This window comes from Marmota monax, unplaced genomic scaffold, assembly GCF_021218885.2.
Source record: "Marmota monax isolate L192 unplaced genomic scaffold, Marmota_monax_Labrador192_F-V1.1 WCK01_AAM20220418_F8-fsc00004, whole genome shotgun sequence".
NCBI lineage: Eukaryota > Metazoa > Chordata > Mammalia > Rodentia > Sciuridae > Marmota > Marmota monax.
In genome coordinates, this window is record NW_026692881.1 from 5,830,947 (window position 1) to 5,842,500 (window position 11,554).

The 11,554-nt window shown below is 41.9% G+C and overlaps 1 protein-coding gene across 1 annotated transcript in view; it reads left to right on the forward strand.

The window, feature by feature from the left end:
• The first annotated feature begins 7,495 nt into the window (after window positions 1-7,495).
• The window catches only part of Bmpr1a (bone morphogenetic protein receptor type 1A), a 132,753-nt gene continuing 128,694 nt past the window's right edge, over window positions 7,496-11,554 (forward strand). Inside the window, exon 1 of the mRNA XM_046450300.2 lies at window positions 7,496-7,625. The gene's annotated coding sequence lies outside the window, so the exon portion shown is untranslated. The remainder of the gene's footprint in view (window positions 7,626-11,554) is intronic.

The following is an 11,554-nucleotide window of genomic DNA, read 5'->3' on the forward strand; positions in this document are numbered from 1 at the left end:
ATTTCTTCTAAACTTTATGTGACTGAATCACTTTTGTTTGTTTTATGTGTTTATATGCAGTTCAATTGTATAGCCTCTGCTTTTGTGGTTAACATTCACAATGTGGCTCATCAGGGATTGGGCTGAACAAATAAAATCATATGTTAAAAACCTAGAAACTCAATATTTCTAACTCTTGGCCTGTATGGCACTGTTTTGTCTTCTAGATGCATTAAAACACACTGTATTGCATCAATCTGTAAATGCCCATTTTTTAACATTTTAACCTCTCGAAGATTGGGATGTCCTATAATTGATGATGTGTCATAGTTTAATTGGCAATGGTTTTTCTTTCTTAGTTGTACCTAAAATAATGGGACGTCTTATCATCAATATCTTGTTTTTTTTAATATGTTGGTTTTGATGGAATACAATATATTTAGTTAAAATTTGATTAATTTGATGCACTACTGCAAGGGATAGAGTGACTTATCTTTTTTTTTTTTAGTTGTCAGTGGACACAATACCTTTATTATTTTATTATTTTTATATGGCGCTGAGGATTGAACCCAGGGCCTCACATGTGCTAGGCAAGCCCTCTACCACTGAGCCACAACCCTAGCCTTCTAGTGACTTTTTTTGGGTATGGGGGATTGAACTCAGGGGCACTCAACCACTGAGCCACATCCCCAGCCCTATTTTGTGTGTTATTTAGAGACAGGGTCTTACTGAGTTGCTTAGCACCTCGCTTTTGGTGAGGCTGGTTTTGAACTCTTGATCCTCCTGTCTCAGTCTCCCAAGCCATTGGGGTTACAGGCGTGCACCACCATGCCTGGCTTAGAGTGACTTTGTTATAAAGAAACATTCACATCCATCAAATAAATGAAAAATTTAACTATACACCTTATATTGAATTTTAATTTACTTCATTCGGACAAATATGTGTAAGTAAATAAAGGTACAAAATCTTGTTTGGGAGAAAGACATAGGAACAGGAAATGTATGCAAAAAAGTCAAGGATATAGCCTACAGAAACAAAAGCCTAAGGAGTTTAGGATGGAGCAGTCAAAGATGACTTCCTGGCAGAGGCGGTACTTGGGTATTATGGGCATTAAAAGAAGAATGAATGTAGCCCATTCTTTGGAAGAAAGGAGATAGATTGTTGCTATAGAGCAGTGGTTTCCAGACTAAATGGGAGAGGTGTTTCATTAAGGGAAGACTGGAAAATCCAGGCAAGATAAGTTGAAGAGGGAATGATCAATAGGCGAGGAGAGCTAATATAATTTAGGTATATGGTAAGGAAGTCAGACAGCAAACTAAATGGAAAATAGCCTATATTGTAAAAGAAATACTGAGCCTGGCACTGTGACACATGCAGGTAATCCCAGTGGCTCTGGAGGCTGAGACAGGAGGATCACGAGTTCAAAGCCAGCTTCACCAAAAGCGAGGTGCTAAGCAACTCAGTGAGACCCTGTCTCTAATAAAATACAAAATAGGGTTGGTATGTGGCTCAGTGATTGAGTGCCCCTGAGTTCAATCCCTGGTACTAAAAGAAAAAAAGAAAAGAAAAGAAACACTGACAGGTATTGGTTACTAGTTAAATATATGATTACATTTCTCTGTGAAAGAATTTAGGAATTTGCTTTAAAGAGCAAATGCAACCTCACATATTATTTTTTGGGAAAAAAGCTATTAAAATTTAGTCAACAACATCTGTTGTTATCATGTACAGTATTTGTTAGTAGACTCGCAAGATAGGTGGAACTGATGTTTCAGTCAAAGAGTAGACTCAAGATATGTGCTTTATCATTAATCCTTAGAAATAAAAACAAAATAAAACAATTATCCTAAACTTGCAGTGGTTGATAGAAATAAAAATAAATGAGGGCAAACTCTCAAACTACCACTGAGCTGTACCCCAGGCCTCAGCTTTATTAAGATCAATAAATCCTAACTTTATTAAGATCAATAAATCTAATCTTTATTAAGATCAATAAATCCTAACTCAGAAACAAAAATCAAATGCAGCAATTATGTACACATCTTATTTTTACTAGTATATTTTAAACTGTTAAAGGACAGAGTTTACTATAATATCTAGTACATACAGTTACTCATTCAATAAATATTTACTGACCATCTACTAGCATGCCAAGTAGCATCTTGGATACTAGGGATATAGAGGCTCGCGTGTAGCTCTGTGGTAGAGTGTGTGCTTAGCACGATTGAGGGCCCTGGGTCTCCATCCCAGGAAATACACTAGTGAATAGATACAGTGGAGTGAGAATAAATAGTTCCTGTGAATAATGTGTTCTGGTCCTCTAGGACTTTAAATGCAGCACTGGGACAGATACACCCAATGTATCTGGTGGATAAATTAGTATGCTTGGTCACACTGTTGACACACCACAGCACCACATTCTGATAGCCATGTAGGCCACGCTCAGTAGGCAGTGTGGCTGTTGTTCAATAGGCAATGTGGCTGTTAATGACTCTGCAGTATTGGTCCAGTTTTCCCCTCCCCCATGCTCCTGAGGATTGAACTCAGGGGCACTCTACCATTGAGCTGTATCCCCAACCCTTTTTACTATTTTGAGTCAGGGTCTCATTAAACTACTGAGGCTGGCCTCAAACTTGTAGTCCTCCTGCCTTAGTCTCCCAAGTAGCTGGGATGTAAGCCACTTCGCCTGATTCAGGATTTAATCTTCCCATTTGTCTCAGCTTGAATTTTCAATATGGCATCTTATCTTCCTCTGACTAGCCACTCAACAGGTTATCACTCTCAGCACCAGATGCTGGGATTTTTCAACTAGCAGTCCAAAAAGCCAAGTACAGTGGTGCACACCTGCAATCTCAGCAACTCAGGAAGCTGAGGCAAGAAGATCACAAGTAATAGGCAGCCTCAGAAATTTAGGGAGACCCTATGTCAAAGAAAAAAATAAAAAGTTTTGGGAATGAAGATCAGTGGCAAAGCATCCTTGGGTTAAATCAATCAATCTCTAGTACAAAAAATAAAAAGAAAAAAAAAGATAAATACTAGGAATTTTCCCAAATATATCTATTATAATGGGATTATTATTTATGTATTTTGGATTTTAGTGCTGGTGATGGAACCCAGGGCATTGTGCATGCTAAGCACATCTCTACCACTGAGCAACAACCGGCTTTATTTTTTTACCCAGATAAAAATTATATAAAATACATTTTATTTAAAACCATATATTATATATTATATATACTATATTATATATATTTGTTATATAATTATGTATTTATATTATATATGCATATATTATATTCAAAATATAAAAATTTTATTAAATTTATATGTGAAATATAAATATTTATATTATATATACATATATTGTTTTTACTTGGTTAAAAAATAATCCCAGGGTTGGGTTGTAGCTCAGTAGTAGAGCACTTTCCTAGTGGAATTGAGGCTCTAGGTTCAATCTGCAGCACAAGGCGGGAATCCCACTATGATTGATCATAAACCCCCCTGCTCTAGGGGCAGGGTAAGATGGAGCAGTGAACTGCCCCAGGATGGAGGAAAAGATTTGCCCTGGGCTGAGTGGGAGCTGGAGTGGGAGGAACTGCAGATCTCTAGGCAGTGCCTGATAGCCACAGAGTAGTGAGCAAACAACAGGTGGTAGTCCAGGAGAACAGCAGGCACCAGGATGGTTCACCTCAGGTAATGGAGGAAAGGAGGCTCTGTAGATGTGGAGAATACACAGGTGCAGAGAATCTGGAATGTGGCCAGGCCAGTGTTGTGTTGTAGGGAGGGCTGAGTTCAGAGGACAGGCAGAGAAAATTGAGTTCCAGGCAGGCTAGGAGGGCAGAGTTCAAATATAAAAGGGTGATGGGTCTGTTCTTAGAAAGGGACCAAGGTCAGGGCTCCCTAAATAGCTAGCAAAGGCTGTCTTGGGCTTGGCACTGCAGCTCTGGGAATCTTTCTGCCTCGGAGTCTAGGAAAGGACTGGGTTCTGTGATAAGGGGTAAAGGGAAAGGAGGAATATAGAGATCACGGGCAGAGTAGGACCAAGTGATGGCTACTTTGCAGCAATATCCTCAGTAAATGGTCTTTCAATCACAGTAAATAGCGCTTTGAAAGCAAAGGAAGATTAAAAAAGAGTAAGAGAGAAGGAACAAGTTGTTTAGAAGTAAAAATAGAGGTGCTTCAAAGTAAATATTCTGCCATTACAAAGAACACATTCAGGTTTTTAAGCTTTTTTGTTTTGAACACTGAATTATCCTTAGATATATTCATCTATATATATATCCATCCATACACACACACACACAATCTGTTTTGGCTCAGTACCTCTAAACCACATATCATTAACAACTAAAATGATATAGTAGTGTTCTTGATGAAAAATAAAGCTGTTTCCTCTACTCTCTAGAGCAATTTTATGCATTTAATATTGGGTTTGAAACCAACCTAAAGTGTCACCTACCTAGGGCATCCCTTCACTAGTCCTAACTGGGCTCTAACATATCTCCAAACTCACAAAGACTTAGCATCACCTTTTGCCTCATAAAATCTTTACAACAGGAAAATGACTTCGGATGGATTAACTTGGATTAATCTATTGAACTTGGATCCCTGAAGGCAGAAGTCCCATTTCATTGAAGATGATGTAATTCATAGCTTTCCTGGCAAACCCTCACTCTCCCTTTCCCACATAGCCATGCCACCTCCTAACACTGGAAGGGTCTTGGTGACAAGGTTCAGAAGCTCAGAGGAAATCCTATGCTTATCTCTCTCACTCAGTTAACAAATGTTGAGCACTTATGCTCAGGGCACTAAGCTCTAATGAGAGAGTTGAGAACAGGATGAGAAAGTCTCTGGTTTCCTGGAGTTTACATTCTAATGGGGCAGAGGCATTCAGACCATAATCAAACCAAATAAACAAGGAAATTCAGATAACAAAAAGTGGCATAAAGAAAATGAAATTGGCTGTGATGGGGTGTTAATTTAAGATAGGTGATTAGGGAAGGAGTCCTTGAGGAGAGGAGAACTGTATGAGAAGGGTCCTTTCCATTCCAAACTAATGGTTCCTGATTTGGGCAAAGATACCACTTTTGAGAACTGTATTAATTGCACAGAGCCATGGGAAAGACCCATTTCCAGTCTCTTCCATAAATCTAAAGGAACACTACCATATTACAGAATGTTACGTAGGAGCTTGAGTTGTTGCCTTTGACATTGGGGGCCAGACCATACGTGTCCAGATGTCTCCTTAGGTTTCCTGGTTGCTCTGTTCATTTAGTGGGCAGGCAAACCAGAGAAACAGGTTGGCATGCATACACATGCCAGGAACCAGAGAACACCATGCCTCAGTTCTCAGTGGGTAAGTTGCCTGTTGTGATATGCTAAGCCTTGACTCTAGGTGCGTCTTTTTTAAGGAAAGCAGGAGGATATCAAGTAACATTCCCAAGTATTTTAAAAGGAGATCCTTTTGTAGATAAGCATTGATAGCATGACTTAAAATTTGAAGTCTCATTTTTACTTCCATTTCAATGGTATACAACACAAGCCAGGCAATACCAATTTGTATGTTTCAGAAACTTGATGCATTAAAGTTCCAACCTGAGATGCTTGGCTATTTTATAGACTGATTCCTGTGTCAAAAAATTGAATTAGGCTGCAGAGGGCATAATAACCCACTTGCCATGTTTTTTTCTGTCATGACACATTGCTCAGCATATGATCTTTGGCCAATCAGTCTGAATCGCTGAGAAAATAGTCCAATCTTTTCCTTAAAGTTAAAGCTGGATAATATGCAGAAAACTGGAGAAAAATGACAAATTTTAGTTGATGTCAAGAATCTTGTATCATATTCTTCCTGCATATCAAGATACAATAATGCATGGCTCTCAAACCTGAGACTGCTAAAGAGCTCAGAAAAAAAAGATCAGAGATGAAAAGAGAACTATAAAATAATTCATAATTATGGAGAGTATCTCAGGCAAGAAGGGTAAAGGTGGATAAAAGAGAAAAGTGAGAAATAACAAAACACACCCCCCATACACAAAACTTTAAACAAGAATATAAAGGAATTTCAACACTTATATCAGAATATAAGGAAATACCGTGGAATCCAAACATTTCTTTAGGCAAGATTGTTCGTAAATGTAATTAGCAGTGCCTGGCACATTCTTTTCCTTCCCTCTTCCTTTTTACTGTTTTGAAAGTGATTTTTAAAGAAAACTTAAGGTACCTTATCTATGTAAAGCAAACTAATTGAACATATTACTTTTGTTGAAAAACTTATGAAAGAGGCTATTAAAGTCACAATTGGTTAAAAAGGGGCCAACCTTTTCTTCACGTACAGGTCACTGAATACATTTAACAGAATTTTGCACAAAGAATCAGGGAAAATGGAAGAAAAGAGGCAGTGTAGTGACAATTATTTGCATTTTCCAAATGGAGGGAATGAGATGCTGGAGGGTATACGAGGTCACTCGAGTGAGGCAAAGGTAGAAATGAAGGCAATATTTATAGTGTGCTGACTTCAGTTCGGCTGGGCTCCCACCGCTCCTTATCTTATGCCTTTGGAATTCACCGGCTCACAGATCACAGCAACCCGAGCGGGCCGGGCCTCCGGGGCTGAAGGATCGACCAGGAAACGCTGCTTTCCCTGCTGCTCCCTCTAAGCCTGTGCACCTCCACCTCCCTAACTGAGCCTCTGCACGTTGGCCGAGAGCCCAGAGCAAGAACCGGGGAGCGGTGGGTGGGAGAATAATGAATGCAGTGTAACTACATTTTTCTTTTCTTTGTCGCAACGACTGCTACCACGACCGGGCAATCCTCCCCCACCTTGGTGACTGGGTGCCTTCTAAGCGATTAGGCTCATTTCTCAAACCCGATGACTGAAGCTCAAAGGGAGTACGAGTCGGGAGTAGAGGGGGTCGGCGTGAAGGAACCCGCGGGGACAGTGGGTGATGGGAGCCCCGGCCGGGAGGCTCTCTGTAGTGGGCACCCCGAGTTGTCTGCTTGATGAGGCTTCCTCAGAGTGGCCCCGCCACGGCGGCTGCGGGGTTGGCTCTACTCTAGGGGCTGACGGGCCCGAGCGAAGGACTGGCCCCCCTCCCCACAGCAGCCCGGCGCCCCCTTGCCGGCGGCTGGCCCTCCTCCCCGGCAGCGGGGCGCCGAGCTCCGCGGGCCTTTCGGGTCCTTCCGCCACGAGCTCGGTTCATTTCGTGTCCGGGGCGGGGCGGGGCGGGGCCGGCTCCCGCGTTCGGGTGCGCGCGGCGCTGGCGGGCGCCCTCCAAGTGCGCGCGCGCGCGGAGCCGACTCTCGTGGAGGCCCGCCCCTCCCCCAGGTCCCCGTACCCGCGCCGCCCCTCCCCCGCGTGCGAGTGTCGGCGGCGACGGCTGCCGAGATTGGAATCCGACTGCCGGGCTGGGCGAAGGAGGAGGGAGGAGGGAAGAGGGAGGAGGGCTGGCAGGAAGGCTCGGGCTCCGGAGCGTCGGTCCGCGCGAGACGAGGATCGCACGGCCGCGCGAGGGGCGACCGGGCCGGGGCCGCTGCACGCCGAGGGCGGAGGCCGAGCCGGGCCCCCGCCGCGCCCCGGCGGCTCGCTGCCCCCACACCCGCTCCGCTCCGAGGGCTGGAGGATGAGTTCCCCGGGGTCCGGGTGAGTTGGCTTGTCTGGAAGTGCGTGTGCGCGCCGGGAGAGGCCGGCTGCGGCGGGGAGGCCGGCGCGGGCGCGGGCTAAGTTTGGAGTGAGGGGCGGCCCGGCCGGGTTGTTGAGGCCGCGGCGCGCCCTGGGCCCCGCGGTCCCCTCCGCAGACCCCTGGCCCTGGGTCGTGTCGGGTTCTGCCGTCCGGGCCCTCTTTTGTTTCCCGTTCCACCCCTGGGTCACAGGCCGTGTTTGGGAAGGCGATGTGGGCGAAAGCCGCTCCGAGGACGCTTCTGGAATCCTTAAATGGGAAAGGCGCTTAGCTCCCCGCCCCGGAGCTGCGTGATCGGGATTCGGGGTTCGTCTCGGTACGCTTCGGTGAGAAAGGAAAGAGAACAAAGTGTGGTAGTCGAGCCCGGAGGAGCTGCTAGCCCGCCCTCCAACTTGGAAGGTGCCGGTTTTCTCCGAGGTCGCTGCGTGTGGGTTCACCTGTTGTCCTGCGCGGCCTCCGCTGCCATGTCTGTTGTGATTCTGCCCTTCAATTTCGGAAAACTTTCTGCTGGATTGCTTGTAACCTTTTTACTCTTTCCAGACTCCCAGTGGAAAGGTTTGGCAAGGAAAAAAAAAATGAGATTGCGTCAGGGCAGAAAAATCATATCCGTGTGTTAGGGTCTTGTGTTTTGTACTCCTTCGTGCGCTCGGATGTTTTAATTTGGTTTAAGCACTGCAGGTTTTTCTTTTAAACAATTAGCAAACCGTTCTGAGTACATAGTAGGAACTTGGCACCCGTAATACGTCATTTATAAGACGTCATTTACTTTATATCCGTGGCTGTTGTAATTCTCATTTGAAGGAAACTGAGCCTCAAAGATATTAAATAATTCAGATGGATGAGCTGGGATTTGAACTCGGGAACGTCGTGTCAAGGCACAGGAGTTTTTCTTTTTTTAAACAAACCTTCAAATACTTTTAGGTATAAAATAGTGTTTTTCAGTTATTCGTACTTGAAACGCGCTGTTTTGTTGCTTGAGTTCAAAACAACTTCTTGATTGTATTTGCTTGTGAGAGGAGTTAAACTTCGAATTAAATTAGAAGGTCACAATGCTTATTTTCAGTTGTTGAAATAGATCGTGAACCAGAATTATTTCGCTTTTAAAATTTAAAGTAATAGGTGATTCTTTGATCTAGGAATGAGCTGTTTACGAAAGGCCGATTAAAATTTGGAATGTATTTTTAATAGAACCAGTACTCTGTTATTTTTTTTTCCTCTTCACATTCTCCAAGGAGCCCATTTCAAACCTTTTTAGTTTTCTGCACTTCTCCCCACCCGTTACTAAAAAGATTGAGATGTCTAGTGGGAGGTCCTCCTCTGGATTCCTTCTCATCAGCTTCTTTCCTTGGAGATTGTTTTGGTTCTTCTTGCAAGTTAACACCTGGTTTCATCTTTCCCTGATTTTCCTACTAAATGGAGCATGAGTTATCCTTTCTGTTGTCTTTGGTTTTTAAAAGTACAGATGTAATTAAGATTTCTTAAATTTACAAAACCCTTTGCTTAAGTTTTCTATTCCCTTAAGCTGTCTTGTTGCTGCTTTCCTTTTTAGTGCACATTAACATTTAAGTTTTTTTTTCTTATAAAAGTAATACGTGGCCATTAAAGAGAAGTTGCAAAAATAGAGCAAAATTGAAGTAAAATTAAAATTCAGTCATTCATAATCTCATCTGTAGAGATTGCCAAGAGTAGTCTACTTTTCCTCCTGGACATGGTGGCCATCTATCCATTTCTTAACCCTTTGTTGACTAGGAATTAGTCAACACATTTAAGTACCTTTATTCAGTCCTCTCCTTGAAGTTCCTGTAAAATATATTTAACATCCATTTCACATTTTTTTTTTATTTGATAATGCTGATCCTGGGGATCAAACCCAGGGGATTGAAAGCACTTTGCCACTGAGTTACATTGCCTGCCCAACTTCTGCTTCTTTGAATGTTTCTCCTTGGCTTTCATTCTTCTGTACATTTCATTTCAGAAATACTTGCTGTATTCTAAAATATTGTACAAGGTAAAAGGGTGCAACTACAGATATGACCCCTGCTCTCATGGAGCTTAATATCTAGTGGGGGAGACATGTTGAAGGATGTGTTCTATAATTAAGTAAAATTGTTGTTATAATTGAAGTGTAGAGTATTATAAAAGGTTAAAAAGAGGTTAAAATTAGGATCTGACCTGGTGCTGGGAGATTATAGGAACATCTCCCTAAAATGTTACCTCAGAACCTGGCACAGTGTGAAGGAAGAGTAAGAATTAACTAGGTGTGAAAGGGGGCTTCTGCAGCTTTGTTCTTCCTTTTTCTGCCACCCTTTCTTCCTCCTTCCTTTTTTTTGGGGGGGGGGCGGAGAGGGGTACTGGGGATTAAACTCTGGAGCACTTCCACTGAGCTACATCCCCAACCCTTTAAAACTTTTTTTTTTTAACACAAATTTTTAACAGGATCTCACCAAGTTTCTGAAGCTGGCCTCAAAGTCACCATTCCTCCTGTCTCAGCCTCCCTAATCACTGGGATTACAGGCATGCACTGCACTATAACCTAGTCACTTCCTCTTAATATATTCACTTCCTCTGATATACATGTTTTCCAAGTTTCACTCTTCAAGTCACTTTTATGTCTCCAGTCTCTCCATTATTATTCAGACCTTTTTGTCTGAATATTTCTCAAATCTTTGTTCTTAATTTCTCTTGTGCATGAGTCCTATTTTTTCATTTGCTTTATGCATAATGTGGCCTGGTTGTTTCTAGTTGAAACTTAACTCTTCCTTTTGGCTTCTTTGGTGTTCCTTATTTTTGTTGATGTCATACCAAATCCAAACCTTTTTCCCATTCTGTCACGTATTGTTGAATCTGCCACCATCTTTTGATTCTGCTTTTATGATATTGTAACTACTCTGTATTCCTGCTAACTGACAAAATTCTTAATTCATGTTGGTATTAGAGTTATAATAAAGTTACAAAATAAGTTGGGCAGTTTTCTTCTTCTTCTTTTTTTTTTTTTCAGGAGTTTTGGACTGGGATTATCTGTTCTTTGAAAGTTTGGCAGATATCACCTATAGGACCATTCAGGCCTTTATCTCTTTTCCTGGAGAGGGTTTTGAGTACCATTTCAATTTATTTAGTAGCTATTGGTTTATGTAGGTTTTTAAAAATTTTTCATTATATATACCTTTTATTTTCATTTATTTTTATGTGGTGCTGAGGAATGAACTCAGTGCCTCACCCGTGCTAGGCAGGTGCTCTACCACTGAGCTACAATCCTAGCCCTTATGTACATTTTTTATTTCTTGTGTGAATTTAGTGTTTCATATTTTTTTCCAGAAATTTATTAGTTGAGTTTTCAAATCTGAGGTTATTTGGTTTTGGTTTTTAGGTGTTGAAATTTCTACTACATGTGCTTTCCCCCTTTTCACACCCCCCTACCCCGTTTTAAACCAGGTTCTTATCCTGCTTGGATAATGATATGATCTTGTTTTTCTTTTTTGCTTCTTTTACCTGTTCTTTTTTCACTCTCCTCCTGGACTGTTGGTTATAGTGTTCCTTCTACGTGGATTGCATATATGGCCAGTTATCATATGTCCAAGTCCAACCCAGTTTTGAAGCACCATTTTGATTGCAACTCTTAAGTTTTAACAATTTTTTTCTTCTGGATGGAATCCCTCTTGGAGTACCACACAGTTTTTTATTTTTAATTTTTGGCATGCAGTTTTCTCTCCCTAGTATTTTCTTATTGCACTTGTCTTTTAAAGAAGTTTTAATTTTTTTGAAGCATGATTTATATACAATGATGTATATAAGTTAGGTGTGCACTTCTGTGAGACATTTAATCTTTTATGGTAGTTTTTATACAGTTACTAGTTCCACTATTAGATTGCAGGCTGGGTCTGTAATGGATTTT